Source organism: Capricornis sumatraensis, chromosome X (assembly GCF_032405125.1).
Source record: "Capricornis sumatraensis isolate serow.1 chromosome X, serow.2, whole genome shotgun sequence".
Lineage (NCBI taxonomy): Eukaryota > Metazoa > Chordata > Mammalia > Artiodactyla > Bovidae > Capricornis > Capricornis sumatraensis.
Window position 1 is genome coordinate 63,587,161 of NC_091092.1, and position 17,571 is coordinate 63,604,731.

Consider the following 17,571-nt stretch of genomic DNA (forward strand, 5'->3'; position numbering starts at 1 on the left):
CAAAGAAGACCCTTTCTCCAAAGATGACACAGATGGCTGACCGGCACTTGAAAAGATGCTCAACATTCTTAATTATTAGACAAATTCAAACCAAAACTCCAGTGAACTATCACCTTACACTGGTCAGAAAGGCCATCATCAATAAAACTAACGAAGAATAAATGCTGGAGAGTGTGCAGAGAAAAAGGAAGCCTTGTACACTATTGGTGGAAACATAAACTGAAACAGTCAATATGAAGAACAGTGTGGAAGATCCTTAAACAACAACAAACGGAACTACCATATGATCCAGCAATCCCACTCCTGAATATATGCTTGGAAAAGACAAAAACTCTAATATTAAAAGATACATACACCCCAATGCAGACAAGACATGGAAGCATCCTAAATATCCGTCAACAGATGGGTGGATAAAGAAGATGTGGTGCACACACGCACACACACCCACCCCCCGACACACACAGGAATACTACTCAGTCATGAAAAATAATGAAGTAATACCATCTGTTTGAGCATTCTTTGGCATTGCCTTTCTTTGGGATTGGAATGAAAACTGACCTTTTCCAGTCCTGTGGCCACTGCTGAGTTTTCCAAATTTGCTGACATACTGAGTGCAGCTCTTTCACAGCATCGTGTTTCAGGATTTGAAAAGCTCAACTTGAATTCCATCACCTCCACTAGCTTTGTTCGTACTGATGCTTCCTAAAGCCCACTTGACTTCACATTCAAAGATGTCTGGCTCTAGGTGAGTGATCACACCATTGTGATTATCTGGGCCGTGAGGATCTTTTTTTGTACGGTTCTTTTGTGTATTCCTACTACCTCTTCTTAATATCTTCTGCTTCTGTTAGGTCCCTACCATTTCTGTCCTTTATTGAGCCCATCTTTGCATGAAATATTCCCTTGGTATCTCTAATTTCCTTGAAGAGATCTCTAGTCTTTCCCATTCTATTGTTTTCCTCTATTTCTTTACATTGATCACTGAGGAAGGCTTTCTTATCTCTCCTTGCTATTCTTTGGAACTCTGCATTCAAATTGATGCATCTTTCCTTTTCTCTTTGGCTTTTTGCTTCCCTTCTTTTCATAGCTATTTGTAAGGCCTCCTCAGACAGCCATTTTGCTTTTTTGCATTTCTTTTTCTTGGGGATGGTCTAGATTTCTGTTTCCTGTACAGTGTCATGAACCTCCAACCATAGATTATCAGGCATTCGGTCTATCAGACTTAGTCCCTTAAATCTATTTCTCACTTCCACTGTATAGTCATAAGGGATTTGATTTAGGTCATACCTGAATGGTCTAGTGGTTTTCTCCACTTTCTTCAATGTCAGTCTGACTTTGGCAATAAAGAGTTCATGATCTGCGCCACAGTCAGCTCCCAGTCTTGTTTTTGCTGACTGTATAGAGCTTATCCATCTTTGGCTGCAAAGAATGTAACCAATCTGATTTTGGTGTTGACCATCTGGTGGTGTCCATGTGTAGAGTCTTCTCCTGTGTTGTTGGAAGAGGGTGTTTGCTATGACCAGTGCGTTCTCTTGGCAGAACTCTATTAGCCTTCGCCCTGCTTCATTCTGTAATCCAAGGCCAAATTTGCCTGTTACTCCAAGTATTTCTTGACTTCCTACTTTTGCATTCCAGTCCCCTGTAATGAAAGGGACATCTTTTGGGGGTGTTAGTTCTAGAAGGTCTTGTAGGTCTTCATAGAACTGTTCATCTTCAGCTTCTTCAGCGTTACTGGTTGGGGCATAGACTTGGATTACCATGATATTGAATGGTTTGCCTTGGAAACAAACAGAGATCATTCTGTCATCTTTGAGACGGCATCCAAGTACTGCATTTCAGACTCTTTTGTTGACTATGACAGCTACTCCATTTCTTCAAAGGGATTCCTGCCCACAGTAGTAGATATAATGGTCATCTGAATTAAATTCACCCATTCCAGTCCATTTTAGTTCACTGATTCCTAGAATGTCGATGTTCACTCTTGTCACCTCCTGTTTGACCGCTTCCCATCTGCCTTGATTCATGGACCTCTTGAAATTTCCTTGGACGGCAAGGAGACCAAGCCTGTCGATCCTAAACGAAATCAACTCTGAATATCTATTGGAAGGACTAATGCTAAAATTGAAGCTCCAATACTTTGGTCAGCTGATGGGAAGAGCCGACTCCCCTGGCCCCTGACCTCTCCCCACCTGAGTCCTTGCTCCGCACACCAGGTCCCCAGTCTCCCACAGGCCCAGATGTCAGGAAGTCAGAACAGACCTAGTGTGCTCTTCTCATCCCAGGGGCTCCCATGGCTGATGACAGTGGTAAGGATCTGTGGGGTTCCATCAGTCCTCCTTAGGGACCTCAACTTGTCTCTGGGTAGGACTTTAGATTGTCTCCTGTCCCCTACTAAGGCCCCAGCACTTACACCAAGACACCAGTCTCTCAGAGACCAGGAAGTCTGCTCCGTATACCAGGACCCCAATCTGAAGCCCGGATGTCAGGAAGTCAGGCGCCTGTTTCAGGTCCTCAGTCTGAGACCTGGATGTCAGGAAGTCCGCTCCCTATACCAGGACCCCAGTCTGAAGCCCGAATGTTAGGAAGTCAGGCGCCTGTTTCAGGTCCCCAGTCTAAGACAGAGTCGGACACGACTGAAGCGACTTAGCAGCAGCAGCAGCAGCAGCAGCAGCAGCAGCAGCAGCAGCAGCAGCAGCAGCAGCAGCAGCAGCAGCAGCAGCAGCAGCAGCAGCAGCAGCAGCAGCAGCAGCAGCAGCAGCAGCAGCAGCAGCAGCAGCAGCAGCAGCAGCAGCAGCAGCAGCAGCAGCAGCAGCAGCAGCAGCAGCAGCAGCAGCAGCAGCAGCGCTCAGAGAGACTGGGGACCTGGTATAGGGGGCTGACTTCCTAACATACAGGGTTCAGACTGGGGTCCTGGTATAGAGAGCAGACTTCCTGACATCTGGGTCTCAGAGAGACTAGAGTCCTGGTATAAGGGCTGGGGGCTTAGTAAGGGAGGAGAGAGAATCAGAACTTCTACTCAGACACAAAGTGAGGTCCCTGAGGAGGACTCAAGGGACCCCAGGTTGCCGCCCCTGTCATTGGCCCTGGGAGCCCCTGGGGTGAGAAGAGCACACTAGGCCTGTCCTGACTTCCTGACATCCTGGTATCTGAGAGACTGAGGACCTGGTGTGAGGAGAAGAGACTCAGGTACGGAGAGGACAGAGCCCAGGTGAGTCAGCTCTTCCCATCAGCTTTAGCATCAATCCTTCCAATGCATATTCAGGGTTGATTTCCTTTAGGATGGGCTGGCTTGATCTCCTTGCTGTCCAAGGGACTCTCAAGAGTCTTCCCCAGCACCACAGTAGTCCTATTTTATACATAGTCATGTGTATCTGTTAATCTCAAACTCCTTATTTATCCCTTCCCCTGCTTTTCCTCTTTGGTAACCATAAATTTGTTCTCTGAGTCTGTTTCTGCTTTGTAAATAATTTCATTTGTATCGTCCTTTAAATTCCACATATAAGTGATACCATAGAATATTTATCTTTCTCTTTCTGACTTCCTTCTCTTAATATGATACTCTAGGACCATCTGTGTTGCCACAGATGGTATTACTTCATTATTTTTCATGGCTGAGCAGTATTCCTGTGTGTGTGTGTGTGTGTGTGCATGCACGTGCACGGGCAAACCACATCTTCTTTATCCAATCATCCGTTGATGGACATTTGGGTTTCTTCCATATCTTGTCTGCTGTAAATAGTGCTGCAATGAACATTGGGGTCCGAATATCTTTTCATATTAGAGTTTCTGTCTTTTCCAGGTGTATGTTTAGGAGTGGGATTGCTGGATCATCTGGTAGTTCTGTTTGTAGTTGTTTAAGGATCCTCCATACTGTTCTCCCTATTGACTGTACCCATTTACATTTCACCAACAATGTACAAGGGTTCCCTTTTCACTGCACCCTCTTCAGCATTTATTCTTCACAGGTGTTAATTGATGATGGCCATTCTGACCAGTGTAAGGCGATACTTCATTGGAGTGTTGATTTGTATTAGTCTAACAATTAGGACCATATGTTGAGCTTCTTTTCATGTGCCTGTCAGACATCTGTGTCATCTATGAAGAAAGAGTCTTCTTTGGAGAAGGGGTTTTGTGTCAGGGTCACCCAGGCTGGGTGGCTCAAACTACAAACCGCATTGGTGCAGGAGGCCAGCAACTGAGGTCAAGGTGTCGACTGACGCTGATTGTCATGACGGATGTGGAGAGTCTGTCCCATATCTCCCCCCTCACTTCTGGGGCTTTGCTGGCCATGGTGGGCGTGTCTGGGTTTGGAGAGCTCCACCTTCCTCTTCACCCGGAGTTCTCCTCTGTGTTTATCTGTCTCTAAATGTGTCCTTTGTATGGAGACAGCCATCCTGTTAGAGGAGGTTCCATCCTAATGAGCTCACTTGACCACCGTCAGCTCTGAGAAGACCTTTCCTTTGTCTGTAAGGTCCAGCGAGGTACAAGGGATTGAGACTCCAGCACCTGACTCTGAAGGGACGTGATGTGACTCCTCACACCTTACAAAGGCTCTGAGGTAGGGACACACTGGAATGTTCTAAGGATGGAAGGATGGCCTTCTTAGCCACCGGGGGTGAATCCAGCACTGAAGAGAGCAGGCCACTAGGGTAGGAGCCAGATCAGGTGGGGCCTAGTGGGCCTGTGAGAACTGTGGCTTTGCTGTGTTTGGGGAAGGAAAGGCCCGGAAGGCCCTGAGCTGGGTGCCTCTGGGACTTTGTCCCCATCCTCACAGACACATGGAAACGGAGGCTCCCTGCAAGGTGCTGAGATGCTGCTGAGGTTCGGGACCGCGGCTCTGCTCCTCTGCCTCCACCCTCTTCCAGTAAACAAGGAACCCCAACCAGGTACAAGGAAAGAAGTGAGAATGGAGGTGCATGTGGTCATGCCCCCTACAGTCATGGGCTATCTCTCTATCCCCCGGCTCCTCCTCAGCAGTTGAACGAGGTGACAGTAACCTAGCGGGTTTTTTGAGGTTTGAATTCTGTGATCCTTGCGTGGTGCCATCCCAGGCCTGGCAAGGACATGTCCGTCCCAGTTGTTTCTGCTCTCTGTCCTTCCTCTAGGCTCTGGGCAGGGGCTGGTGCATCTGCTGACAGAGGAGGGCATGGTGTGGGAAGGGCTGGGAGGAAGGTGACTCCCAAAGGTGAAGACACCTGGGGAAGACACCTGGCAGGGTGTCTGAGGTCCAGGGCAGCCCCGGGGTCAAGGCCAGATTGGTTAGCACAGATCTGTGCTCAGCATCCCTGGGCTAAGATGGAGGATCTGCAGAGCATGGGCAGTGATGGGGCCAGGGAGCTGAGGGTTGGGGTGGGGCCCAGGGCTGGGGGAAACCAAGCCCAGGACTGTGCCTGTCTGTGCTGGGAGAGGACCAGAGCCCAGCCCCTGGGCTGTGAAGCCAGAGGAGCCACCCTCCCTCCTGACTGCTCCCAGGGTTTTGACTCCCTCTGTCTTCAGACTCACCTCATGCCTCTCTCCTGCTGTCCCGCCTTCCTTCCTGACCTCCCCCACAGACTACATGTGATGGGCGGGTCCTCTGGCTCGCCAACCCCTGTCTACAGACACTGTGGAGATGGATGGAAGGAGCCAGCCTTCTGCGACCCTCCCCTCTGTGTCAGGAGGCTTGGAGGATGCTCAGACACATGGGGTGATGTCCGGCCCAGGGCTGTGAGCTTGGAGGCCGCTGTGTCAGGCTCCTGGCCTTTGTGGATCTGTGTTTCCACAGCCACATGAGACCCTGGGAGCCCTTGGAGATGAAGTTCGGCTGTCTGTCCTTCTGAAAGCCTTATCCAGGTTTCTTCTTAAACGATGTCAAGAACCTGGAAACGCGGTGGCAGCCCGCGCTATGCGGACCTGGCACTGTACCCTGGCCATCCACATCGGGCACCGGACTGGGAGGATGCGGCCTGATGGGAGGTGCCGGAGCAGAGAGCTCCGGTGGATGAGCCCCACCCAGATCCAGGTCTGCATGTGGCACTTGTCTCTGTGCATGTTCCTACGTGCATGTGTGTGCCCGGCAGAGAACATGAGAGGCACCACAGCACCCAGCCTGGGTTCCCCATCCCCACTGCCTGCAGCAGAGCCAGAGCAAATCCCCTGACTCCCCACGGGTGAGGCCCCACAGCAACACCTGTCTGCTGGTGAATCACTTGGGGACCTGATGTCTGCAGGCTCCCCACCAGGGCCCTCCTGCTCTGACCCTGTGGCCTGCAGTGGTCAGACTGAGAGCTGCTCCTGTCCTGGTGAGTTCCTGGAGCACCAGGCCTCTCCCTTTCACTTTACTCCCTCCCTCACTTGGCCTCGCCCTGAATTACCTTTGCCGAGGTGAGGATGCTGAAATGCTCAGACAGAAGATCCAGTTCACCCAGGTTCCCTTCCGTAATGCGGTCTTAGTCTCTAGCAGGTGTGACTTTGAATCACCTTGTTCTCCTTCTGTGTCCTGTCTTTGCATGCAGGTCTCGTGGACATTGGGGTCACTTTGCTGTGCCCAGAAAACCTAGGTCCAGATAAGGTGGAGGAGCTGGAGAATCAAGCCCTGCTGCCTGTCCTGCAACAGACGTACTGACTGCACTCGCCAACCCCCACTGGCTGCTGCAGCCTGCCCCGGGGAGGGCCGGGGAGGCCATCTTCCAGGTGGACATCTTCAAGCACCTGATCCCCTTTGGGCAGAAGGCCTGTCCAGACTAGGCTCTCAAGTGGAAGGTGACTGAGAGACCAGTCTCTCATGGTGACACTGTCCCGTCACCGCCATGCCCTGGACATGCTCTCCTAGTTCAGTCTGAATTGACCCCGCCCAGCGGTGGGCTGCCCACTTGGTGCAGGGCCGGGCCCAAGACTCCCACTGTGTGTTGCTGCTCTGGACTCAGTGAGAGTCTCTGGGACTTTGACCTTTATGAAAAAGTGGCATCGCCACTCATTTCGGCCCTGCTCGGTCTAGGTGGTTGTGAATGTGTTGTTAAGAAACCGATTAGTGCTTTTCCCTCTATGTTCTGGTCCAAACTCCCCAATGTTGGGACAGTGTCCAGCGGGTGATGGGGCAGGGCCAGGAGCTGGGCTGAGCATCAGTAGCCGGCAAGGCCTCCAGCACCTGGACAGGCCCGCAGGCCCAGAAACAGGCCGTGGTTTGTCCTTGCAGGTGACCCTTGCCCTGCTGGAAAGTGTCCCTTGGCTCACAAAGTGTGTGTGTTGGACGCGGTGCCTGGCTATTCCACGTCCAAAGACAGGCTCTTAAATACAGCTGTGAGCTCAGAACAACAAGGGCCAGTGTTCACCTTGTGGAAACCTTGTACTTGTCTTTGGGTTTGGGGTCATGTGTTTGCAAGGCCTTTAGCCGGTGGGGTCACCCCCACCTCTTGAGGAGGCCCCTGGATTGGGAGCTGGAGACTCTCAGCTACTGATCAGAAACCTATGGCGTCATCGGGGGACCCAGGAGCAGCCCCTTCTGCTTCAGGGTGCGTGACTCATGGAAAGTGACACCCCCAAGGTCAGGAGCCTGGCTGGGCTGTCTGCTGAGTGGCAGGCAAGGCACGGGGACCAGTCCGTCCTGGGTTCGCCTCAGCGCTCAGCTTGTGGGTCAGACCCTTGGCCGAGCGTGTGAAATGCTGCTGCTTCAGATGAAAATGGACCATGAGGACTGGACTGAAGCTTCCTGGGGTGTGGGCTTCCAGCCTCATGTGGCTCATCCAGTGCCATGTCTGAATAGCATGGACAGATAAAGAACACAGACTCAAAGTTCTTGTTCAATTCTTTATTTACTCCAGTGAAGTTTTGCTTTACTTTATTAGAGCCAGAATTAGATTTTTGATTACAAGAGAGTGCTTTTGAGTGTCCCTGGGGACCTGGCAGCTCAGGGACTGGGGTTGTTCTCGAACTGCTCACAGAGGGCACACTTGTAATCTGAGGACTCCTGCTCCTCTTCCACCTCAGGGGCCTCGCTTGGGGCCACACCTGAAACGGCCACCTTCACGATGGAATAATAGATGCTGTACATAATCATCACTGAACCATAACCCGGGTACTCTGGGAGGCTCTCGGACAGTTCCCCTGTGGTGTCCCTTCCAGCAGTAGCCGGGGGTACAGACGTGGCATTGCTGGATGTACCCTCTCCACTGGGGCTGCCCTGTTCTCTGGGAAGATGGTTTGCCCCGGCCTGCACGGCTACACTGCCCATAAACCAGAGGCCACAGAACACAAAAGAGTGCCGGCCGTGGGTTCCGTGAGCAGTTGGGGCTCCCTTCTGGGCCTTCTTGTCAGCCTCTTGGGTGGACTCGTTGTGATGGAATCAAGGAGAGTGTCTGGTCGTCAACGCTCACTTCTTTCTCTTTGGAGTCATTGTTGTGCCAGTGGCGGGCTGAGCAGTTGTTATGGGGTTGCCTTTTGTCTGGATGTTCTGCAGGAAGAGAGGCTTGTCTCTCTGAAAGTTGGAGCTGTGATAGATCTGAAAGGACATGGATTACTTTAGCCATTGTGGAGGAGAATAGCCATTCCTCGCTGCCCTCCTCCCCACCACAGTCCTGGCCTTCCCTAAGGAGGGAGACAAGGTCTTTTCATTCCTGGCAGGTTATGAGGCCCTAGCGAGTGTGCTCCCTAGAGCTCCCCTGGGGTTGGCCTCCCTTGAGGTGTTGCTGGAGGTCCCTGACATCAAGTGGCCTCTCAGGATCTGGAGTCACCCATGTGGATCCTGTCTAAGGGGATTTGTGGAACACGAAAGGCCCTGCTTTCTTCTCTTTCCTTAACCACCCTCTCATGAGAAGACAGTTCTCCTGGGAAACGAAAGCCGTCCTGCACTCGGGTCATCTAGTCTAGTCTCCCTGGAAGGGCTTTCTTCTTTACCATCATCCTCTTTTTCCCCACAGAGCTACCCGAAGGATGGATTTTACTGAACTCATACAGGTTCAGTTCACAGATAAAACTCTGGATGCTGCCTGTCTCAAACACCTCTGCCCTGGAGGACCTTTGTCTGGAAGAGATCTGCCTTGATGACCACTGTGTCTCCCTTGTTGTTCCAGTGCACACAGGTGAAGGCCGCATCCTCCACGATCATCCAGAGCTTCCTGGGGAAGGACAGCCTGAGGACGGTGTTGTTCTCTTCCTTGTTGGCTGTTTCTGGATTTGGGCCCTGTCGGGGGGCAGGTTGTCTTGGGAGCCCAGATCTAGGCTCTCGGGTTGGTCACCCTGCTTTGCCAAACCTCCCCTGAATACACATTTGCATTGGGAAAGAATGTGGGGGGTTGTCTCCTGCTGTGGGCTCTTCATCAGTTGATGGGGCCAGCGGGGCTGTGTGCCTCGTTGGAACTCCGACTAGCCATGGAGCCACTCTAGCTCAGGAGCATTCTCTATCCAAGCAGTGAACACTCAGGGCAGAAGGGCCTCAGACCAGGGTGGGGGGGGGGGCAAAAATACTCTCTGGAGGTTCTAGAATCTGGCAGCCAATTAAGTGGTCAGCTCCCTTAATTGTTTCATGATGTCACAGAGCTGATGTGGTGAGGCAGCCCTGCACCCAGTGTGGGGGAGGGGGAATGTAGACAGGGATGGGATCCCCAGCTTGTTTCTTGTCTGAAAGTACAGAAAAACATGCTTCAGGTTGCCTGCAAAAGCTCTCATCTGCTGCCAGGCACCTTGTTTCAGGGGGCCAGGCCCTGGATGGGTTGACAAACATGCCCCTGGCTCCACCTCCCTCCTTAGCAATGGGCAGGCCTGCGGCTGGCTTCTGCTAAAGGGCCAGGCCCTGGTGAGTCCTGGCTCAGCTTCCACCGAGAGAGACCCCAGGGGTCAGATGGGCTCCTGGCGACTGTCCCTCCCAGAAGACCAGGTCCATAGTGGGCTGGATGGCTGAGCTGAGTTGTTGGTCCCACCCCACCCCCCAACCCCCATCCCGGGCTCCTTGCCCCTCTTCTGGCTTTGGTCTCTTCCAACTGGTGCTGCCGGTAGGTAGGTCCCGCTCAGATGGCCCCAAAGTCGGAGTCCTGTTGTCCTGTCCCCAGCACCCCCCAGGTCAAGCCCTCCTCAGAATAGGGCTGTGCTTGAGCACAGTGGGAGCGACCTCACGTTCCACTTGACTGTGGAGAACAAGGAGACATGGACACGGACTCCACATGAGACACGGACTCCACACGATGCCGTGTAAGAGGGCACAGCCAGGTGCTCTGCTGAACTCGCAGCCTCCTGAGTTCTGCCCACCCCCAGACGTCATCCCACTGAACATTACAGGTTGTTGCCTTCAGTTTCCATTTCTTCCTATAAAGACTGCTCTCATGGCTCACCTTGGGAACACCTGGGTGTGTGCTTTCCCTGCCCCCTTCCCAGAGTCTCAGACTTGGATTTAGACTCCCTGGAGACTGACTCGAAATCCTGTTTCCTTTGGTAACTGGGGTGGTTTGACTTCTGCTATCCCCAGTCCTGGCCTCCCATGTCCAACTTGCATGTCCCATGGGTACTTGCCCTTTCAAGGACTTGACTAGGGGCTCAAGGTACAGCTTGTTCTGTTGAAAACAAGCATTTCACTGGTCCTCTCCGAGGCCAGCTCTGATCTTCTCCACCCCTGCCCCTGCCCCTGCCCCCACCACCACTGTGGACCTGTTCTCCCTTACCCAGATGGCTGGTACATTGAATGATTTTGTTGGCTCACAGGTTAGGTACTTTTCAAGGAGTCTCCTTTATACACACTCACCCCCAGGGAGAGTTCTCAGTTGTTGAGCTAGATGTGACCAAAGGATGCCCCTGTCTACCTGTATTTGAAAATGGATGAGAGTCTGGGTGTGGGACTGGATGAAACCCAAGTGAGAGTCACCTGTCTTCACAGCACATGGACGATAGGGCAGTGGGTTTGGAGATGTGTGTTCTCTGACCTTTGTGGGCCACTGTTCTTCAAAATCCCATGTAGGGGACAGACCAGCACCTTGGAAAGGCCCACGTGTGAGGACCCTAGGGCACTGTCCCCCTAGGGATGGTGTCCCCCTAGTTCTGCCACTCAGCAGGGTCATTTGCCCTGTGTGAGGGGCACAGCCTGGTGTGTGAAGGGGGAGAGCTAAGAGGGTGTGGAAGAGGCTCTCCCAGGGAATTTTGGCCTGAGGACTGGTGGCCAGAATGGAGCTTGCAGGCCTCGACTTGGGCTTGCTCCCTTGCCTTTGCACTCCTAAACAGGCTGACAACGCATTCCTTCAGGTCAGTTCATCTGACTGGATGGAGACCGCTGGTGGCTTCTCTGAAGGGGACCGGAGACTGGTATCTGTGGGCAGCTTAGCTAGGTGGCCTTTCCTGCCCCCACCCAACCCCACTCGGGGCCCCGCCTCACCCCCTGGGTCCTGAGGGAGCTGCGTTTTCTGGTCCCCATCCTCCAGGCACCACCTGGGGCCTGGCAGTGGGTTCACGTGGCACTAAGGAGTCTTCGTCAGCTGGTGCTCGGGACACATGTATTGTGCACACACCAAGCTCTCATGATGTCAAAGGCCTGCCCTTCTCAGCCTAGCTCTCCTGCCCCTGCGCTTGGCATCCCCACTCTGGTGTCCCCAGTGCAGAGGCCCTGCAGCTGCTCCCCTCCGTCACTGAAGCTGGAGAGACCTGGAGCCTCGGGGGTCTGCCTGTGTTACCTTCCCTCCCATATCGGAGGAGGCTCCCATAGGAGCCTTATCCCAGTGGGTACTGGGACCATACAGTCAGGCCCTCCTCCCTCCTGCTCAGTGAGAAGCTGGTCAGCCTGGCACATTCACTTGGGCAGGAGGCCCCATGGCAGCAGCAAGGACAGGGCGCTGCCCTCACTCGGGAGGTGCTGGGACTGCACAGAGACACCGGCCCCAGACAGAGTCAGTTCTCAGCAAAGCGCAGAGCAGCCCACAGTGCTTCTGATTCGCCTTGTCCCCTTCCTTCTGCCAGCCTGCTTTTTGTCGCCTCAGAGACATCCTGTAGCACTAAGAGGAAGGCGTGAGGTGTCGGAAGGATGGGGCACAGCCTGGGCTGGGCGGGGAGGGCAGGGGCTCCAGAGGAATTGAGACCAGGGCTCTAAGCCCACCCTGGCCCTCACTAGCAGGTGGTCTTGGGAAGATGCCCAAGCCCCGTGGCCTGAGTTCTTCATCTGGGAGGTGAGCAGGTGTGAGGAGCCCCGTATGCTGGGTTGCAGGATGGGCCTGAGGGACAGTACAGAGCTCGCAGGGCCTGGCGGCTGTTGGCACTGTGATGACACGACAGGAATCTCGCACACTGTTGCCCCCAGACACTCCTCCACTCTCCACTGTGGGATGGGGTTGGCTGCTTTGTGGTCCAGGCATGTCAGAGAATATGACCCTCAATAGGATGTGGAATAGCTAATCAGCCAAACTGGATGTTTCATAAATAAAACTAAGAAACTTTTCTACGTAGGCCATAGTGGACTATAGTATTTGTCACTCAGTCATATCTGACTCTTTGCAATTCCGTGGACTGTAGCCTGACAGTCTCCTCTATCCATGGAATTCTCCAGGCAGGAATACTGGAGTGGGTTGCCATGCCCTTCTCTAGGCAATCTTCCTGGCCCAGGAATCGAACCCAGGTCTCCCACAGTGCAAGCAGATTCTTCATCACTTTAGCTACCTGTTAAGCCCCATTTCCAGTTAGAGGACCTGTTAAATTTGGGTGTGAAGGAGTGTTCCAGCAGGACCCAAGCTGCTATAGGAAATACAAGCAAGAATCAGTCTTTGCCTCTGCCTCAGCCGGTCTTCCATCCAAACCGTTATTTTCCTTCATTGCAGCCCCAACAGAGGTCGATTCATTGATTATGATGGCCAAATAAAATCAAGATAATTCAAAGCTACTTAACACTTTATGATCCAGATCCCCTGGTCCAGGAAAAAGAGAGTAGTTTCATGGATTTCTTGGGCACAACTTCAAGGGACTGTGACCAAGTTCTGCAGAACTCCTAGCAGATATGGGGTATGATGGAGAAGGCAATGGCACCCGAATCCAGTACTCTTGCCTGGAAAATCCCATGGATGGAGGAGCCTGGCAGGCTGCAGTCCATGGGGTCACTAAGAGTTGGACATGACTGAGCGACTTCACTTTCACTTTTCACTTTCATGCACAGGAGAAGGAAATGGCAACCCACTCCAGTGTTCTTGCCTGGAGAATCCCAGGGACGGGGGAGCCTGGTGGGCTGCTGTCTATGGGGTCGCACAGAGTCAGACACGACTGAAGCGACATAGCAGCAGTAGCAGCAGCGTGGGGTGTGAAAACACCTCATTTGCCCCTGTGATCAAGAGCAATGTGACGAGAGCCAGGGCCCCTCCCTTCCTGCCCAAGAAAGACATCTCTCTGGGCTTTATCCAAGATGCAAAAGGACACCTCACAGCAACGATCCACTTCAGAATTTCCCGTCACCCCCAAGACACACTGTCTGCAAGTCTGAGGGCTGCCACCACCCAGCCTCAACACAGTCACCTCCCACAGAAAGAACCCAGCTTTCCCAAGCCCCAAACCACGCTGGCTCAGGCAACTGACACTCCAACACTCCTCCTGTAACCCCACCACCCCGCCCTGTGTTGCACTGTTCATTGCGACTACGGGATGTCTTTCCACCTTCCTCATGTGACTGCAGCTCCTAGACCGTCGCTCTAGGTGTGGGGGTGTCCTGCTTCTCCTAGTGTCCCCACTGCTAACACAGCATTTCACAGAGCAGAGGCTCCTAAAAGGTCTTCGGAATACACGAGCCAGTGAGCAGGGGGCTCAATTCATTCTGCTACTTCCTAAAATGACCCAGGCAAATCCAAATAAACAGAGATTATTTAGTTTTTGAAAATGACACACAAGAAGGACAGAACCATGAATTCACTACAATTACTTTTATCATCTAATTCTTCCCCCATCAATATTACTGCCAAGTAAGCTCACTTTTCCAAAACAGTTCTAATTCCAATTCCATTGCATCCTGTTCGGGACCACAAAACACAATGGAAGAGTCTCCAATCTCTTTTACAAAACAGCGAAGCTCTTGTTCTCGAACTGGGTAAGTTCAAACACACTGTGATCAACATCATTCACTAAGTTAAGACACTGAAGTTTATTTAGCCTTCTATGAAAACAATCATGGAACAAAAAAAAAAAAAAAAGAAAAAATCAAATTTTGAAAGTTCTCTAAGGAAAACAGATGAATCTCCATGTCATCACAGAGAACAGGAATCCAAAGATGCTATACACCAGTTTCCCCAACTGGCCTGGGCCAGCACGTCTGAGAAGGCTGACCTCTTCCTCTTCAATCACAGAGGGAAGGATCACCTGGATGCTGCTCTGGCTCAGCCCGCCTCATCCTCCTCCCTTGCAGGCTACGTAGACAGGGGTGGGAAGGCCCTCAAAGCCCTTTGTTTGACCCTGAGCAGAAATGCCACGACGTCCCACTTGCTGGTCTCCGCATAAGCCTGGGGATCCCCACAGGAACTCAGAGCGGGCAGGGTGGCTTTCAGGCACTTGCCGGTATGCCAGGTACCCCTCCTGTACCCACATGTGGGTAAGCAGCTCCCTGGGCTCCCCAAAGTTGCAGTGCTCACTCTCGACAGCCCCCCCATCCTGCTGAGTGCTCCCCTGACCTTCTCCTCGGGGGCACGGTCTCCATTCCACATGATTAGGCTGAGGACCAGTACCGGGAGGCCGGCCTTGGGCAGGCCCTGCCCACTGTTCAGCATCATATCATAGGTGAGGCCCACGGTGGGGACCATGATGTAGATGTGCTCCCTGGGTTCCACCTCCTTCACCTCCACACCACAGACCAGCTGCAGGCACTGTGAGGCTTGGCCGAAGACCACCGGAAAGTGCTCCTGGTCATCCCTGAGGACCTTCTTTAGCATTTCCACCTGGGAGGTCAGCTCCTTGGCCGGATGCATGAGCAGCAGGAACTTAATCAGGTTAGCCAGCATCTCATTCAGAGCTACCGGGGGCAAGGCCAGAGACTGGGGTGGGGGGCAATTGCAGTCTCCCCTGCCTCAGGCCCCAAGAGCTGCACCTGCAATGGGCCCTGGGCCTGGGTCCTAAGTTCTTCCTCGAGCTTGCTCAGCTCACTCATGTCGACCATGAGCGCGATGCCTGGGATCAAACCACAGCCTGAGGCAGGAGGGAGGCGGCGGAGGGGGGCGGGGGGGCAGATGGGGACATATGGGGACCACAGGCCTGGATGGTGGAGAGAGGGGATGTGAACAGCCTCAGCTGAAAACCACACCCTGGGCGGCCACAGGCCACTTATGCATCTCCTCTTGAAAGGTGTTCTCAGACTTCACAGGCGCAAGCCTCCGGGGCATCCAGTCCCCTGGCTACCTGAAGAAGGAAGTGAGGTGTCTCCCCAGGGTGCAGTCAGCACAGTCCAAGACTTCCGAGGCTGACAAGGTGGTGGGACTAGGCCCATGTGGGGTCCCCTCTGTTCTGGGATGGGGAGCCCCTGGTGTACACTCAGGGCACCCTCCTCACCTTGACTCCGGGTACTGCCTGGACCACCTCTGCTCTCTGACCTCAGGACATGGGCCTCAGACCTTTGCTTTCGCCTCCTGGTTCCTGCAGCTCCTGTGAGAGAATGGGAGGATGCAGCTCGGGGGTATCCTGTGGCACAGCCCTCAGCCTTCTGTGACAGTACGAGGGGTGGACTCTGTGAGGTCCCCTCAGTTTTGTGTGGCGGGAGGTCCCCTCAGGGCTCCCTTGCAGTGCTCACCTTTCCCCTGGTACAACCTGATCCCTACCCTCTGGGGACCTGCAAGGAAACTCAGAACAAGACCCTAGCCTGAACAAAAAGTGCTGAGGGGCCCCACGAGAGGCCGCACCTGCCCAGGGAATCCCACGGGTCCTAGGCTGGGGAGATGCTCGGTCCTCAACTCCTCCTCACGTCCTGCCTGGCCTCCCAGCACTGACCACAGAGACAGGGGTCTGCTTAGTCCTCCATCGGGATTGGTGTGTCCAGCCTCTGCTAACCCGAAGACATCCGCACTCCACCCGAAAAACCTGACCTCACGAGGTCCCTAGGCCAGGTGTCAAGAAGCTGCTCACCCTGCTCAGCACCCTGCTCTGGGCCCTCCAAGACCCTCCTGCAAGGGCCAAGTCCCTCCCTGTTGGGGTCTTAACTGTCTCGGTCCCTCCTCGCATGGAGCCTGTACTCCAGGCAAGAGCTGCAAGTGTCCTGTCTGCAATCGGGAGGCTCTGCTGCTTTCGCCCGTCTCTCTGACAGGGATGTCAGGCAGTGCGGCATGAAGTTGTCCTGCCTGGGGACTACCAAGGTTCCCTCTGGTCTGAGATCTGACTACCCTCAGTCCTCACTCAGGGTGTTCACCTTGACTTCCGGTAGGACCTAGGCTCTGTCGTCTCCCCACTAGGAAAGGTGGGAAGAGGTCCCTGCTCCTCGCACCTGGTCCCCACACTCACAGACCCGGAACTCAGGAAGAGAGGACAGACCTAGTGTGCTCTTCTCGCCCCAAGGGCTCCCAGGGCCGATAACAGGGGCTGAGATCTGTGGGGTTCCATCAGTCTTACCTTGGGGTCCCTAGAGTCTTCACTTGGGGTCCCTTCAGTCATCCCTCAGGGACCTCAACTTGTCTCTGTGTAAGGGCTTTCGATTCTCTCCTCTCCCCACTCGTGCCCCATCCGTTGTGTCAGGTCCCCAGTCTCTCTGACACCCGGATGTCAGGAAATGCAGCATGGTTCATCTGCCCTATGTCCTCCCAGACCCCACTCTGCTCTGGGGTCCAGCGTCCTCTTCAGTCTTCCCTTAGTGTCTTCACCTTGACCCTCAAAAGAACTAAGATCTCCCCCTCTTCCCGTCTGAGGCCCTGCCCCTTCTAACAGTTGCCTAATGTCTCTGAGATGCAGATGCGGAAGTCCGAACAGGCTGCCAAGTGCTCATCCCACCACCAGGGTGGCCCAGGGCTGGCAGCAGGGGCAGGGATCAGTGGGGTTACCTTTTATCATCCCTCAGGGACCTCATCTTGAGCCCTGGCAGATCCAGGGATGCCCCTAGTGTTGACCCGAGGCGGGACCCTCACATCAAGGCTCAGGGAACACAGAGGGTGGATGAGCACATGCTGCATTTCCTGACATCCAGGTCTCAGAGAAACTGGGGACCTGGGAAAGGGGGCGTGGCCTCGGGTGAGCAGAGGGAAGAAGCCCAGCTCCTCCAGAGTTTCAAGTTGAGGACCCTGAGGGAGGACTGAGCGGACTCTGGACCCCAATCAGAGGAGACCTCAGGGAAGCCTGTAGCTGCTGTTGGTCCTTGGTGGCCCTGGGGTAGGATGAGCCCAGCGTGCGCGGTTTCACTTCCTCATATCCGGATCTCAGACTGGAGACCTGGTAGGGGGGCTGACTTCCTGACGTCGGTCGGTCGGGATCTCAGACTGGGGACCTTGCATATGGGGCGGGGCCTTAGGTGGTCGGATTCCCAGGTCCGGTGGGGTGTCAGGTTGAGGACCCTGAGGAGGAACTAGAGGACCCTGAACCCCAATCAGAGGGTACCTCAGAGAAGCTCATCTCTGCCGTCAGTCCAGGGCAACTGTGGGGGTCGGAGGAGCGCAGCAGGCATGGTCTGACTTCCTGACATCC

The 17,571-nt window shown here is 53.8% G+C and overlaps 1 pseudogene; it reads right to left on the minus strand.

Annotated features, from left to right (window-relative positions):
* Positions 1-7,885: 7,885 nt before the first annotated feature.
* LOC138071719 (heat shock transcription factor, X-linked member 3-like) lies at positions 7,886-15,070 on the minus strand (annotated as a pseudogene).
* Between the last annotated feature and the right edge of the window lie 2,501 nt (positions 15,071-17,571).